We start from the raw sequence: 11,406 nt of genomic DNA on the forward strand, positions 1-11,406 counted from the left end.
ACCAGCAACAGCAGAGCAAGTGGAGTCTCGCCTTCTGGTGAACGGTACATATGTATTTCATTACTATTGATCTTAGTTAAAAGTATGAAAATGTTATGATATGTTTCCTGAAATGAGTGGCAGGAATGTGTGTGCTAAATAAATTTGAATTTCAATGCGTTTCTTTTCTGGTTGTATTTGTTGTTTAAAAAAAAAAAAAAATGTATATAGTCTGGATTAGGTCCTCACACTTGGTATCAGAGCACAAGTTGAACCCTTGAGGCCTATGGGCCCATGCATGCATAACTAGTTTTGTTTGCTATGTGGGTATTTCTCTAAAATCAAATTACTCAAGTTTAAAAAAAAAAAATGTGCAATTTAGGAACATTTTAAGAGCTCTATATTGTATTATGATCCAAATTCATGGACAGAAATGGAGTGGATTTATGTCACAGATCAGAAATAGAGACATCAAGCCAATAACCTCAGAAATCTGGGTCTCAAGTGCTTTCGAGCCTTTAGAGTTTCCGAATAAGTCTATAGTTGTTAGGTAACTTACGCAGGTTTTTTTTGGATTTAGAACCATGGGAAGGGATGTGTTATTCTGGCATAGGTTTTGGCATGAGGGTATAATAAAGTTAGAGGCGGCCTCGGATTGGTGGGATGAAGTTGATGAATCCTAGAAGTGGCAGGACGGCATTTATTACGCACTCTGTGCTGCTTATTCCCTGGTTGCAGCGGTGGCTCTGATACAACTCATTCGTATTCAATTGCGGGTACCAGAGTATGGGTGGACAACGCAAAAGATTTTTCATTTTATGAATGTTATTGTAAATGGAGTACGCGCTATACTCTTTGGATTTCATAAAGATATATTCATTCTGAGGCCAAAGGTTTTAACAGTTGTTCTGCTAGATCTTCCTGGTCTTGTGTTCTTTTCTACATATACATTACTTGTCTTGTTTGGGCTGAGATTTATTATCAGGCAAGAAGCCTTTCTACAGATAGTCTTCGGCCTGCCTACTACATAATCAATGGTGGTATATATTTTATACAGGCATGCATCTGGATATACCTTGGGGTAGAAGATAACAGTGCATCTGAGGCAGTTGCAAAACTATTCTTTGCAGTTGTATCACTCTTTGTTGCGCTGGTTTTCTTATTTTATGGTGGAAGGCTTTTCTTTATGCTTAGGCGTTTCCCAATTGAATCAAAAGGCCGGAGAAAGAAACTAAATGAGGTTGGCTTTGTTACAGCTATATGCTTCACTTGCTTTGTCGTAAGGTGCATTGTGGTTGCTGTTTCTACATTTGACAAGAATGCAGACCTTGATGTTTTGGACCATCCTATTCTTAATTTCATTTACTACATGTTGGTAGAGATTCTTCCATCAGCACTGGTCCTTTTCATCCTCCGAAAGCTACCCCCAAAGCGAATGTCAAATCAGTATCACCCAATTCATTGAAGATGATAAATCTGTCAAACTGCCTTCGGCTGTTAGATCCTTGATCCACCAAGGAGGATAATTGCTGGATTGCATTACCTGTTTTGGTCTTTCTAATTAATTAATTTGTAGTGGTGCATCAACAGGATGATGATGTCCGAGTAATGATGTAGGTGGTGGTGCGTGTATTTAGTATTTTTGGAGAGATGGTGTACATTGTTAAGAGGCTGTGCTGAGGAAGTTGAATGTCATTTTTTCCTTCTGTATGTTGTAATGCGTTAGGGAGTTGATTTATTTTCAACACAGAAATCTAGTTACTAGGGCTCTTGAATATTTTGAAAGTTACTAAACCATTATTGTGTGTTTAAATTTTCAGAAGTGGTTGTTCATTTTGAACTTATACATATATTAGAGTAACAGGACCAGGCTCTCTGAAGAGAGGTGTGCATTTTTGGTGGAATGAAAATTTTGCAACGCATCTGAGTAATGTCGAGGTTATATTAATATTCATATTCAGGTCATTGCTTTATTTTTCTTGTTTCGTAATAATCTTTTCTCCAGCTTTACATTGTTGCAGATACTTTAGTGGGCAATTTTATATGGGAATTTGGTTCTGTTCTTGGACTTCAGATCCTTGCTTAGTAAATAAAAAAAATTCAAGCACTCCATCAATATTATATAATTAGAACAACATTCTTAACATTCTAGCAAGGTTGGGATTCTGCCTTTCTCTTTAATTAAACAATTGTACTCCTAGTACCGACAGGGACTCTGCCCATTTTCTCAAGTGCGTGCATGAATTTGTAAAGGCAACGGCACTACCATTGCCTGTATTGCCTGGGTTAAACGGATGAATGATTCATGTTTATTTGGCAAGAGATTTATCAATAAATAGTGGTGAAACTAGTAAGACACATAGCAATGCTTCAACATAAAAATAAAAATTATGAAAAGTTATGAAAGGAAATATGTTATTTAAAGCATCTAGCGTAGTGAATTATAAATGAAGGAATTCAACTATATTTAGATATCAACTATATTAGTAGGTTGAATGAAATTCGATATGCAATAGAAAAATTAGAGTGATACTGTAGAAGGTTGGTGGGCCCATAACCCAGAGTTTTAAAAAAAAAAAAAAAAAAAAATATGTATATAGTCTAGATATGGTCCTTACACTTGGTCTTTTGGATTTAACTTTTTATAGGAAGAGACTTCTCATGTGTGAATTTGGAATATTTGCAGTAAGAATATTATTGCATTTAACGAGCTTGGAAGTTGTTAATCTATTTATTTCATGTGTATAATGTTAATTGTTTCTGCTCTCCATGCATTGAATTTCTCTGCACATTGTTGTGAAAAGTTAGTCATCTTGAAAAAAAAAACTGCCATATTTAAGCATTGTGTCTGCAATGTTGTTCAGGGAGATAGCTGTGCTTGAAACGAGCTAGAAATCTTATAAATGAGATGTGATGAAGGGGACTAATGGAAAGAATTGAGCTGTGTTTTCATAGTAGAAGATTTAGTTTAGTGAACTCCTCTAAGTCTGATTTGACTTTTGAGTCTGACTTCACTGCTTGAGGAAAGAAAAAAGTGGAGTCAGCTCTAATCATAGTCTAACTTGTCCACAAGTGGCCGAATTATGGTTTCAAGTTTGACTTGTTTGCATAATTCTAATCCCAAAGTCAAATGCAGTTTTCTTCTTAGTGACGACAGTTAGATTCTGCTGTCTTCCCATGAAAAATAAATAAAATAATTGCTCATTAGCTTGTTTTACCAACAGGACTGTTAACTATTTAGAATCCATGTTGTTTTGTGTGTACTGTTATCTTAATATTGAAAATTTGTATCATCTCTGTACTTTGAAATGAAATATTATTGTATTTTGAAATGAGCTATTGTTGAAAATGTGTATTATTTATAGGACACTGCAAATATTTGCAAGATATCAATAGAAAACAAATTTAGTGTACTTTTATACGTTTCCCAAGTCAACTGACTCCACTGCCTGAGAAAACAAATGGACTCAGCTTCGTTCTAATGTGACTTGGCCCAAAGTTACACATGCAACCTTGACTTCTTTGAATGGCTCCACTCCTAGAGTCAAATGCAAGTTTCCTCTAAGTCTACTGAGTCAGATTCTGTTTGCCTTCTTATAAAAGATAAAAAAACAGTAATTTTGCTAACAATAGATCTGTTAAGTATTTCGAATCCATGTTGTTTCGTAGTATGTACCATCATATGTGTTACTGTGAAACGAGTTATTCTTGTTACTGAAAATTTGTGTTTGGATTTCATATTAATGAAATAAAAAAAAAAAAAAACTCTTTTCTGAGATTTACTGTTTTTTTTTCATGTTTCCCTAGTCAACTTCTGTGTTTTTTTCTTGACTCTAAGTCAACCCTTACTCTCTTCATTATGGCTGGGTTGTTCTTTGGGTTGAATCTGGTTTCAGATTCTACAGCTTACGAGTTTTCAACTAGATTTGGCATTGATGTTCTGCTTAAATTTTCTGATTCCAATTTCTTGCAAAAGTCGCCCTCTCCAGCAGTGGGTGGAAAACTTTACTGGTGTCGAGTAGAAATGCCAGAAAGGAAAAGAAAAAAAACTCATTTTGAATGATTATATTTGATTAAGTTTTTTTTTTTCTATGCCGAGTCCAATACTTGTACCCTGGTCTTGTGGATTTGTTCTGAGCTGAAGCTTTCAACATTGGTCTCAGCTTTTCATTGAATCAATTGCAACATGGCTGCATGCTGTGAATTTATGTCTATGTAAACAATTAATTCAATGCGTTAACCATCCTTCTAAGATCCATTATAAGAAAGGGATTTGAAGAGGATCTTAACGATATGATAATTGGGGTCTGATGTGTCTATGTATTGTGTTGCATTGCACTTAAGCGGACCTAGTAACTTTGTGAATGAATGCATATAAAGTGGTAGTTGTCATCTTGTAGTGCTGGTTTACATTTTTGTTCCCCTATTTAGGTATTTATTGCAGTTTTGTTAGAGGTCCATTTTTCTTGTTTTCTTGCCTTAAAGATATTTATTCAGACTTTAAAGAGCACATTGGTGATACCTGTGCAGTAAAAATTCACAAAAATACTGCCCCATTTATTTTCCTCGCATATCTCACCTTGAACAACTTCCCTAAGCCTTACAACAGGCTTCTTGCTGCTCATTTCCATAGGTCTGTTTTTGTTAACTCTTGAGGGTTTGGCATCATGCTTGAATTTAGAAAGGGTTGATTCTTGACCATCAGAGCGCACTTTCTGAAGCTCTTCAAATGGAATGTTTGCAAGATGCTCTTGTAAACTAGACGGCACCCTTGCATGCATCTGAAATTTTATGAACTGTTGAAAGTCCACCACATCCGTAATGTGACTAGTTACTGAAACACACCAGATTCTCTAATAAAACAGATTTACAGCCATGCATCATGAGTATAATCTGAGGCAATGCCCTCACTGTTTAGAATCATGCTAGATTCTGTGCTCCAACCTTGTTCCATCTTTAGAAAGTCCATCAACAGTCCTATTCCCGTCCCTGTGGATATGTGAGAAAATTGATAGAAGAGAATGAATGATATTATACAGTTATTGTAATGTGAAATTACTCATTGTTATTTTCTTCCACATTCATTGAATAACTAGTAGGGAATCTCCAAGGATTTGAATGTTTCATGCATTAGTGGCAGCCTCATGAGTCAGTCTCTGGACCTATATGAAAACCATTAATTCACAATAATTAATTGTTTCTTGGCCAATGCATATTTTAAATTAAATTTTGAAGCTATGTCCAATATTTTAAAATACCAATGTCAATATATCTAGACTAATTCTTTGTGATGTTATGATTGTGACGTTATGCTTTATGACCTTAGGAACAAAATGATTCAACTTCATTCGCATGTTGTCAAAAGGTCGACGCGGCTGCAAATCTGGGCGTCAAATCTTGATAGGAAAGCTTCATTTAAGAGTATTTCTAGCTACTTTTGGAACCACAGCAGCTGGGCTTTGGTTCTATGCTCCAGGTTGTTAATGAATTGATGCGCCTGCAATTGATCATCCAACCTTAAAGGCTTCAATCCATATAGTTTTAGTTCTGCTTGGAATCAAGCAAAGACTGGTAAATGATGTCTGCCTGCCATCTTTGGTCACTAGTGAAACTTGCTATATGCTTTGTCTTCCATTAGCTTGGATGGCCAAACTGCGAGAATATGCATTCCTCATCACCAGGAAATTAAGATCCTTAATAGTCACAACACCTTTAAAGATTGCAACAATATTACACTCCTTGTCATTAGAATCAGTAGGATTAAATGAAGATAGGCCCCAGATAGCCTCACTCGCTTACCCTAGCAAAAGGAAGTAGGGTAGCTGGGTTTGAAGGGATGAAGGTTTGGACTACTCATTCATTGCAAGTGATGATTACGTTCTATGTAGTTAACATCCTTTTTTTTTTATCTCTAGATAGTGTGTACCATTAGGTATCCACTAGAAAGGAGTGGTATGTATTTATTTTTAAAGTGCTAATGGTAGTTGTACAACATTGAACTTTCAGAACATGGATCATGAAGGTAAATCAAGTCTCTAAGAAGGTGTAGTAGGCATTGTTAGGTCCCCCTAGCAAGCAGTGGCATATGTTTATTTTCAAAGTACTGATTGTAGTTCCTAACAAAATTGAAGATTTAGAACATGGTAAACAAAGGTGGATTACGTCATAGGTGAAATATCAAACCATAATTAACACAATTATTATTGACCATTACAAATATTGAAGTCCAAGCTTAAGGTGGGTAGTTCCTCCTATGAAAAAGGGCATAGGCATCCCCTATGAATTTGAGTTAATACAAAATTATTGCTATCTTAATTGCATGATTGAATGAATAAAACTAGAGAGATTTCTCCTAAATTAGTAAATTTGTCATTTGAAGGAAGGTGGGCATTATTAATTGTTGCTTTAATTAGTTGTGATTTTGATTATGATGATTTTGTTGGAAAGGTTTATATATGACGCTTCCTTTAACTATTAACTTTAATAATATCTATAATGTATGTTTTGTACATTTATACAAAAAGTGGGTTGCAATGTTCCCCAGATATAGTCCTTCAGTTATAACGGAATTCGTGTCATAGAGACCTTGGGAAAATTTTAACCTGCCCACCAGAAGGTTGGCAAGAGTTTCAGGAAGGGTTCCTAAGATTATGTGTCGCCGTTTCTCCTTTATGTTCTAAGGACTTTGGGACGAAGTCCATTGTTAAGAGGGGGTGTATGTAGTGCCCACTCTGTTTCCTGACCCTAATACGACATTATCTTAGACACTTTTTCTTCAAGGACTTCAGATTGAGGATCTGGACCCATGACACTATTATTAGCGATTGAGATATTCATGGTTGTGATGTTTATGAATGCTTTCCATTGATATTATGGTAGCATGAATGGTTATGTATCTTATCTATCAGTATTCTGATGATTGCAATATTAAATAGTTAAGTTGGTCTCTATTTGAAATTATGATGAGGGTAGTAAAGAATATGTATGCGCTCTACTAAAAACATAATGAGGATAAATTTTATGGATAGGTATATTTCTACGATGTTACGATGTTGATAGCTTAATGAATATGTATGTTTCCATTGATGATTATTGATGATAGCCATGAGGGATGTGTCCCCTATGTAACCTACTTCCTTTAGTTCAGACTTACAATGGACAATGGTGTGAATGACCAGGAATTGTTAATGATGCTAGTATGATAATTGACTAACATTGAGAAACCTTGTTACTGATGATGATTGAGTATGGCAGGAAACCATCAGAGGCACTCGCATATGACATGTCGATGACACCTGGTTTGATGAAAATTTATATTACTTTATCTTTGAAAGTCTAAGTCGATCTTGGAATCTGCCATATATGTTTAACTATATTCTGATGATATATTAATGTTTGCAGGCACAGATTAGTTGCTTGACCGAATGACTCACGTATGGGTGATGGGGTTGTACAAGTGGATGGAACTACATGGGAGGGGTGGGGCAGAGTCCCTGATCTCACCCACTAGCACTCCCGCCGTGACTTGGGCTGGAAGCGTTGAAACACCTTCGCCTTGAAGATCACGATGCCATGAGGGCAAGTTCCAAAGTTGGGTCGCTCATGAGGACTTTACTGGGGGGCGCGCATCAAGGTGGATTCCTTGATCCCCGACGCCATTAGTCTCACTATAACAGGCAACATAAGAGATGATAGTGGTCTATGACGTTGCATTATACTTTCCCCTCGTAATCACTGGATGCTTGAAGGGCAAGTGGTGTGGCACCCTTGGAACTTCAGGGGAATTTCTTGAAGGGCACGACCAACTTGGCACCCTTGGCATCACAAATAAACTATTAGGTGTGGCACCCTTGGAACTTCGAGGGAAGTTCTTGAAGGGCACAACCAAACTTGGCACCCTTGGCATCACAAATAAACTATTAGGTGTGGCACCCTTGGAACTTCTAGGGAAGTTCTTGAAGGGCACAACCAAACTGGCATCCTTGACATCACAAATAAGCTATTAGGTGTGGCACCCTTGGAACTTCTAGGGAAGTTCTTGAAGGGCACAACCAAACTTGGCATCCTTGGAATCATTAAAAATAAATAATAATAAATAAATATAAGCAAGGAATGAAAACTAGGTAAATTTACATCAAGGGTAAATGATAATTAGAAACCAATGTAATTAAATAAAAAATAAAACTTAGAATAAGGAGGATCATAGGAAGAATTAAAATAGAGTACCTTAAAAACTCTACCCTTCCCATTTTGGAAAATACTAGGAAGATTATGTGGTTTAATTAGGAAAAAGGGGAAAGACAAACATAATGGTAAGGATAAAGATTAATCCTAAACTAATTTAAACCTAATTAAGAAAACAGGAAGGTGAATTAAAATGAGAATAATAAATTAAATTTAGAGAAATGTAGAGAAGCTCCATGTGTCAACAACCAACATAAGAATATCCATCTAGGAGATAACCTGAGTTAAATTAGGGAGTAGATTGGGGATAAAATCTTGACTCATTAATTGACTTCAAGTAATGAACACAAATTAAGGAATAAAAGGGGGGAATAAAGAGACAACTAGGAGAAGAAATAAGAATCTTGTTGAGGTGAGGAAAATATTAGTTTTAAATAAAAATTTAAGTAAATAATTTTGGGAGACCCTTGATGTGAGAATGACACATGGGTGGGTGAATAATCAAGCTATTGAATTATAAAAAAAATAATTAATTATGCATGACATGACAAGTGTCACCTATGAGGACTCCTATAAAAGAAGGGGCAAGCCATGGGAGAAGGGAGGATTGGGAACCCTATTGTTGGATGGATGAGATGATGTCAGAGCAGTGATTACGAAGCTATAGTGAGTTTGGTGAGGTAGAGGATGTTAGAGAGGGGACTCTGGAGCCAAGGTGGGCTCTCCTCTACCAGCTAGTGCTTTCCTCCATTGTACAACCCCATTGCAGCTCGGGGGTCCGCGGGGAAGAAGAGTACCCACGGAGTAGGCTGGGAGGTTAACCGGTGGGTCTTCGCATTCGGATCAAGTGCGTCATCATTCACTCGCGGAGGTGACCAGCTACAAGGCAATACCAGCAACAGCAGAGCAAGTGGAGTCTCGCCTTCTAGTGAATGGTACATATGTATTTCATTACTATTGATCTTAGTTAAAAGTATGAAAATGTTATGATATGTTTCCTGAAATGAGTGGCAGGAATGTGGGTACTAAATAAATTTGAATTTCAATGCGTTTCTTTTCTGGTTGTATTTGCTGTTTTAAAACAAAAAAAAAAAATGTATATAGTCTGGATTAGGTCCTCACAATGCCAGCACATTTCCATAGTTGGCCATAGGGTGAGCAACATAGGTCCGATGGGTAAAACCCATGTTGATCACCCTCAACATAAAATTTTGTTAAGCCCTCCTTATAGCCTAATCTATGGATGAAAATGCATGAAATTACAACCAAATTGAAGGGAAGGGACAGATCTCTTACCTGTAGAAAATGGCTTGATGAATGGTCCCAAGGATTGATCGTACTCCTCACCTAAAGGTCGAGGTAAAATAAGGTAAAAATTCTCTATGATTTGCAAAAATGGTAAAATGGTAAAAATGTTTTACTTTTTGGAGTTTTTATAAGTTTTTAAAAGATATTTTCACTAAATTAGGGCATATTTCACTTATATTTTAATAATTTTCCTCGAAATGGGTAATGTGTGTTTCACTTATGCAATGACAGGTCATGTTACATGGTGACGGTGATTAATTTTGACTAATTCAACGAGTTTTATTTTATCACTTTTTCAAACTTGTCAAAAAATAAATGAAAAAATGAACCCCCCTAGAGTCATCTTTAAGCTCTTTTCTGATTCTCGAAACATGAAAAGACTATCAAGTACTTGTCATTTCGAACTCATTAAAGTAAATGAAATGATGTCTACTTAGTATAATTTTAACCCTTTTTTGGACTAATATAGACTATTGTAGGAAAAAGTAATACCTTAGTCGAACATGGCTAAGCGGCTCTCTTGGATATTGTTTTCTACCTTTTTAGATTCAAGAGACTATAATTTATGAAAAGGGACCCCTGGAGTTTTCTTTTTCACCTCTTTTTCAAACTCTCTAAACATGAAAAAGACTTCGAGTTACCCCTTCATCAGACTTGTAGAACTTAAACAACGCAGGACTTTTCATCATGACAAGACTGAGTTTCTTCTTCCTAGGGCTCATTAAACTTACTAGGATGGATTCATCTAAAGGATGAACTTATACGACAAGCATATGTTATCCCCTTCAAGATTGCGATAACAAATAAAGGGGTACTCACTAGAAATTGTGGGGGGAAAATGAAAGCGAACATCTCTTGTATTTTGTGTAAAGGCGGCATGTTGCTCTTGAACATGACTCTTATCTATTGCTCGTGTCAGGTTTGGGTTATCCTCACTTCATCACTTGGCTTCCTAGGTTTTTGGAATCAATTTTTCCTCTCATCTGATTATACTACATTGTCATCATGATCTATGATCCTATGATGAGTCAAATGATTCCAAACTCCGAATTCATGTCGGTGATATGTTCAAGAGAAGTCCCATCTGTAGTCTTTTACTTCTTATACAATGTTTGACCTTTCTGCCATAGTCCTAAATCAAACTTATCTACTATACTACATCTTTCCTTTTGTGTAGATTATTTGGGATACATTATGGCCCTCCTTCAATGGATCTCTTCCTATCCACTTCAGCTCATTATTCAGGAAGATGATCTAGAAACTCCCTTCCAGTACCTTGGAGCTTGCATGCCTCAATGGCAATTTCTTCATGTTCGAGGACAGTTTCACATCATTGGCCTTCGATCGAATGATTTTGTGGGTGTTTGACTTCAAATTCGTTATTCACACTCGTGGATTGTGTTGTTGTACCTTGAGAGCCATTGGCATTATTGGTGGTTTCTCTCGTGCCTGTTAAAAATTTACATCATTGACTGGTAATCAAGTGGTTTTCTATCATGTTTGACTTTGACACATCTATTCACATGCTAGAATTTGTACAATGATCAGATTGATATAGAGATGAAGACCTTGGGTTTCATCTGATAAATTTGAGTTCCAGGAATTTATGAGTTATTCATTATTGTACACATGTTTCCCTTTATATGGATGGTTGCAACCATACCATGGATCCATATATATGATCCTTTTTATTAGGATGGGTGCATCCATGTTGTGGATCCATTCACTTGATCCCTTATATTCGGATGGTTGTATCCATGTCGTGGATTCATGTATTATTAGATGCATATTCATAGATTTAATGCTAGGCATGTTTATATCAGAGATATCAGATATGTATATGTATATTCTTGATTTTCAGGTCTCCTAACGATGTTTTTCCAATCCTTGCCTTGACTTGTAAAGCATTTCACCCATCACTCCATGTTATGCCTT

The 11,406-nt window shown here is 36.3% G+C and overlaps 1 pseudogene; it reads left to right on the plus strand.

The window, feature by feature from the left end:
• Nucleotides 1-458: 458 nt before the first annotated feature.
• Nucleotides 459-1,827, plus strand: LOC149166793 (tobamovirus multiplication protein 1 pseudogene; annotated as a pseudogene).
• The last annotated feature ends 9,579 nt before the right edge of the window (nt 1,828-11,406 follow it).

The sequence above is a fragment of the Pinus tabuliformis genome, chromosome 5_1 (genome assembly GCF_031772625.1).
Source record: "Pinus tabuliformis cultivar Carrire ecotype Pingquan chromosome 5_1, CPIR1, whole genome shotgun sequence".
NCBI lineage: Eukaryota > Viridiplantae > Streptophyta > Pinopsida > Pinales > Pinaceae > Pinus > Pinus tabuliformis.